Below are 6,322 nucleotides of genomic sequence, written 5' to 3'. Positions count from 1 at the left end.
ATTTATAAGATTTGAACACAGGCTCCTCCTCCAGGCTCTGCTTCTGCTGGAGACACAGCCGAGCCTGCGACATCGAATCCCTGCGAGCTTCTGAGGGGGCCGCTGGGCCATGTCCTACAGCAGAGGCCACACTGCTGCCACCCGCCTGTCCCGGACCATGGCGTGGCAGTCAAGTCCCGACCTCAGTGTGTGGTAAACAAGCCCCAGCGTGCCAGGAGCGTGCAACCTCTTGCCCAGTCCCGTGAGCCCCATGAACCCCGTGCATGAACAGTGGTATCGGAGGATAGCAGCCTCCAGGGTGGAGAAAAGAAGCAATAACACCGAGAGAAAACTTGCCACTGCAGAGGAAGCTAAATTGTTGGCAGGCTTCATGGGTGTCATGAATAACATGCAAAAACGGTGGTTTAAATCCACCACCCAACTATGGTTGAATCTGCAGTCTACCGAGGGATTTATACCCAGGATCAACTTGAAATCACACTGGGAGGTACTGATTGCAAAACCTCGTTAACAAGCTACATAAATCCAAGGAAAACATTGTGTGATGTGATCCTTAAGGTTCAGGAAAGAAAGATACCTGCTCATAGTATTGCCCTTGCTGCAGCCAGTCATTTTTTTAACTTAAAAAATGCTTGAATCAAAGTCCTTTGAAGTAGAACTCAAAGATGCTGAACCTGACATTATTGAACAATTTGTGGAATTTGCTTATACTGCTAGAATTTCTGTGAATAGCAACAATGTTCAGTCTCTGTTAGATGCAGCAAATCAGCACCAGATTGAACTGTGAAGAAAATGTGTGTTGATTTTTTGAAAGAACAAGTCAATGTTTCAAATTGTCTTGGTATAAGTGTGCCAGCAGAGTGTCTAGACTGTCCTGAATTGAAGGTAACTGCAGATGACTTCATTCATCAACATTTTAATGAAGTTTATAAAACTGATGAATTTCTGCAGCTTGATGCCAAGCGAGTCACGCATCTCAACCAGGACACTTTGACTATGAAAGCAGATCAGGTTTATGATGATGCAGTCAGGTTGTTGAAATATGATGAACCTAATCACCAGCCATTTATGGTTGACATCATACTAAAGTCAGATTTCCTCTTATATCAAAGAATTTCTTAAGCAAAACAGTACAAGCTGAACCACTTATTCAAGACAATCCTGAATTCCTTAAGATGGTGATAAGTGGAATGAGGTATCATCTTCTGTCTCCTGAGGATCGAGAAGAACTTGTGGAAGGTCGAGAAGAACTGGTGGAAGGTCAAGAAGAACTGGTGGAAGGCACAAGGCTAGGAAGAAAGAAACATGACTACCACATAGCCCTATTTGGAATCTTCCAACCACAGTCTTGTAGATATTTTAACCCAAAGGATTATAGCTGGACAGACATCCACTGCCCCTTTGAAAAACGAAGAGATGCAGCATGCATGTTTGGGGACAATGTAGTTTACATTTTGGGTGGCTCTCAGCTTTTCCCCATAAAATGAATGGACTGTTAAAATGTCGTAAAGGATAGGTGGTTTTCCAAACTGGGTCCTCCAACACCTCAAGACAGCCTTGCTGCCTGTGCTGCAGAAGGGAAAATTTATACCTCTGGAGGTTCCAAAGTCGGAAACTCAGCTCTGTATTTATTTGAGTGCTACAACATGAGAAATGAAAGCTGGCACACAAAGCCCAACATGCCGACTAAGCGCTGCAACCATCGACGGTGGAAACCAATGGCCTGCTTTATATTTGTGGTGGAAGTTTAGGGAACAACGTTTCTGAGCGAGTATTGAAATTGTGTGAATTCTATGATCCTGCCACAGAAAAATGGACTGAGCTGTGTCCAATGATTGAAGCCAGGAAGAATCATGGACCGGTATTTGTAAAAGACACTTGCTGTGGGTGGTCAGAATGGCTTAGGTGGTCTGGATAATGTGGAATACTATGATATTAAATTAAATGAATGAAAGATGGTCTCACCAATGCCATGGAAGGGTGTAACGGTGAAGTGTGCAGCATTTGGCTCTATAGTTTATGTCTTGATTGGTTTTCAAGGTGTGTGTCAGTTAGGACACATCCTTGAATACAATACTGACACAGAAAAGTGGGTCACCAACTCCAAAGTCTTTGCTTTTCCAGGAACAAGTTGTTTAATTTGTGTTGTTGATAGTTGTGGAGCAAATGAAGAAACTCTGGAAACATGAAAAATGAATGAACACCAAGACTCACTGGGGACTCAAAAATATGGCCACCAGTGCTTTGTTCCAAGAATTGGGTTACAAAGTTTCAGTTTGGTGTTTTGATTTTTTTAGGGAAGTTTCTGGTAAAATAATATCTCTATAAAATAGATTTTCTTCTATATGGATTTCCTTACTTAATTCAAAGACCATATTTCTTCTGGCCACATAACCAAGAACATATCTTGAAAGAAAATTTGAAAAATTATAAGCACTTGGTGAAAATATGAATTATTAAATGAATTTCACATTTGTAACTATGATTATGGCAGAATGGGATACTGACTTGCCATTGAAGCAGTTTCATCTTAGCTCTAGATTCTATTTTCATACATCATAGAAGTACTATGTAGTTAGGTCCATTTGTTTCAGTTCAGTCAAGAACTAAGAAAAGTATGAATTGTAAGTGCATTTTCCCAATAACTAATAATATTAAGCATCTTTTTATGTGATTATAGACCATTTATACATGTTCTTAAGAGAAACATCCTACTTAAGTATTTTGTCCTTTTTTAAAAAAAAATTGGGTCATTTAGCTTTTTATATTTGAGTTTTAAGACTTCTTTTTATATTCATCATACTAGGCCCTAATCTTTGCAAATTTTTTTCCATCACGTAAGTTGTTTTCTCACTTTTTTTATATTGTCTTTCAATGTACAAAAGTTTGTAATTTTAATAATGTCCAATTTATCTACTATTTTCTTACTGGTGCTTTTGGTATAATATCTAAGAATAAATAAAACTAAGCTCATCAAGATTTACTCATAAATTTCCTTCTAAGAGTTTTATATTTTTATTTTATGTTTGGGTTATTAGTTAATTTTGATTTAATTTTTGTATGTGATATCAGATAGTAGTCCAACTTCATTCATTTTCACGTGGATAACTAGTTGTTCTAGCACCATTTGTTACAGTGACTGTTCTTTCTCCATTGAATAGTTTTTTCATCCTTGTAAACAATCAATTGACCATAGAAGTATGAGTTTATTTCTAAATTCTCAATTCTGCTTTACTGGTCTATTTTTCCATGTTTATGCCAATAGTAGACTGTTTCGACTACTAAATATTTGTAGTAAGTTTTAAATAAGAAATGATGAGTCTTTGTTTTTTCTTCTCAAGAAGGTTTTGGCTATTCAGGATTCTTTACAATTACATATGTATTTTAGGATCAACTCTCCAGTTTTTATACCAAAAAAAGGACATTGGGGTAATTATTGAGATTTAATTGAATTTGCAGACTACTTTGGTTAATGTTGCCATCTTAACAATATTTTCTTCTATACATGAATATGGAATGACTTTCCTCTTATTTAGATTTTTAAAATATTTTTCAACAATGTTTTGTAACAAATTTTCAGCATACAATTTTATATACTTTTAAATTTATTCCTATTTTATAATTTTATCCTATTATAAAAGAAATTTCATATTCATCACTTGTGCTTTTGGTATTATATAAAAAAGTTTTCTCTAACCCAAATTCAGCAATGTTTACTCTTATATTTTCTTCTCAGAGTGTTATAGTTTTAGTGCTTACATTTAAGTCTATGATTTTTTATTTTACTTTTCTGTATATAATGGGGTAGGAATTCAAGTTCATTTTTTTATGGGGTATCCAGTTTACTAGTTATATTTGTTTGTGCCATTAAAATATCATAGCGCCCTAGGTAAAAATTAATTGGCTATAAAATGTGAAGGTTTATTTCTGGACTTTTAATTACATTCCATTAGTGTGTATAGATATTCTTATTCCAATCCAAAATTGTTTTCATTACTTTAGCTTTTTATTAATTTTGAAATCAGAAAATATTGGCCCTTCTTCATTGTTCTTTGTCTCAAGATTGTTTTGGTTCTTCAGGGTCCCTATAATTTCTATATGAATTTTATGATCAGCTTGTTAACATCTTCAAAGAAATCAGATGGAATGTTTTATAGAGATTTCAATGAATCTGTAGGTCAGTTTAAGAAGTATTTTCATGTAAACAATATTGCCTTTAATACATGAAAATAGACTGTATTTTTACTTATTTTATTTAGATCTTTAATTTCTTTCAACAAAGTTTTATAATTTTCAAAGTCTAAGTGTTGCACTTAAATGTATTAAACGTTTTTTATTATTTTTGATGCTATTTTAAGTGAAATGATTTTTTAAATTTTATTTTTCCATTATTTGTTGATAGTGTATAGAAATACAATTGTTATTGTAAACTGATCTGTATCCTGAAAATCTGTTGAACTCATATTAGCTCTAGTAGTTTTTGCATGTATATGTGAATTTCGCAAGAATTAGAGCTTGGAGATAGTGAATCCCATTTTCTTGGCCACACCTGCTTTAAGTCTCTGTCATACTAAGCTGGGGTGTAGGAAGGAAAGGAGTAGATCATAGCTCAAGTCCCGCAGATTCTTACTGTTCTTCCCCAAATTTCCTTAAATAAATGCTTCTTCATTTTTCTATATGCACTTAGGACAATTTTAAGAGACTTTTAATGCCACCACCCCCACCACACACACATAGTACTTGCCCTCTCTCTCATTCATTTTGCAATGAATGCTCTTTAGAAAGTCTCTTTTCGTTTTTCTTATTCACCACATATGAATGTTTCTATGAATTACAAAATTTAATTCACATAATTGAAGGCTTCACATCTCTGAAAAATAAGACAAATCATTTTTTTCTCTATAGAACACTTGAAATATAATAGTCCATTGAAGAGAGAAAGGAAAACACATTATGAAATTCATTTAGTTTTAACCTTGACGGGGCATTTTTGTCTTCTCCCATTGGCTTATTGATGCTGATGTGTTTGTAAGGGGTACAGCTCTATTTGTGCCTATAACCAGGCAGTGCTCTTCCCAGGAGCCTCTCTGAGGCCACAGAGAGTGAGCAAGGGCCAGTGTGCTGTTTCTTGTAATATAATTTGTATATGCCATCTCATTTAATTCTTACAGAAATTCTGTATGCAAATATAATTATGTCTAATAATAATATTATTATTACAAGCTCAGAGACATGTAAAAACTAAATGTGAAAAAAAAGTTTATAACATTTTGAGAGGGATCCAGGATACAATTACAATGTTAATTGCATCAAATAAGATTTATTCAATTATATACAGAGAAAGTACATCCAAAAATGACAAAGTGATAAATTGACCATCATAATTCTAAAATTTTCTTCACAATAAGATATAAAAAAATTCGAAAGTAAGTCATAAATTAGAAGACATTGGCAATGTACATTACTGGCAGAATGCTGAGAGAACACTAACTTGAAAAAATAAGGATAGGAGTTCCCATCGTGGTGCAGCAGAAACTAATCCGACTAGGAACCATGAGGTTGCAAGTGATCCCCGGCCTCACTCACTGGGTTAAGGATCCACCATTGCCTTGAGCTACGGTGTAGGTTTCAGACACGGCTCAGATCTGGCATTGTTGTGGCTCTGGCATAGGCTGGTGGCTACAGCTCCGATTAAACCCCTAGCCTGGGAACCTCCATATGCTACAGATGCACCCCTAAAAAGACAAAAAATAAAAAGATAAATCAATACAAATGGGCAATGCCTATGAATAGGTTTAAAAGAATGGGCAATTAACATATAAAAATGTCAACTTCATTCATAATCAAATAAATGAAAATTTTAAAATGAAAATAGTATTCACATCCAAATGGTTGGCAAAAATATCAATCAGACAATAAATGTTGCTAATGATGTAGAGAAACAGAAAGTCTAACATAATGAATGTGGGGGTATAAGTTGTTATCATTATTCTCAACAGCAATTTGACAATATCTAGTAAAGTTCAGGATGCACATATCTGACACCCTGAGATTTTCACTTCTCAATGAATTCCAATTTAGCCTATAAAGAGACTGAACATCTGTATAATGACACATATAAAAATGTTCATAGTAAGCCTCTTGGTGACAAATGAGAAAAATCAATAACTTGTTAAAAGAGTGAGACTAAAATCATATCAATTGAAAAGTGGATAAATATATTTTGGTATATACATCCAATAAAATCTGTTCAGCAGAGAAAATAAATGAACTAGATCAAATACATCAATACAGCTAAATATTTAACACAACATTAGATAAA

At 34.6% G+C, this 6,322-nt stretch overlaps 1 pseudogene; it reads left to right on the top strand.

Moving 5' to 3' along the window:
* On the top strand, window positions 251–2,189 carry LOC100738162 (annotated as a pseudogene).

The sequence above is a fragment of the Sus scrofa genome, chromosome X (genome assembly GCF_000003025.6).
Source record: "Sus scrofa isolate TJ Tabasco breed Duroc chromosome X, Sscrofa11.1, whole genome shotgun sequence".
In the NCBI taxonomy this organism is placed as follows: Eukaryota; Metazoa; Chordata; class Mammalia; order Artiodactyla; family Suidae; genus Sus; species Sus scrofa.
This window is presented reverse-complemented; position numbering and strand designations above follow the sequence as displayed.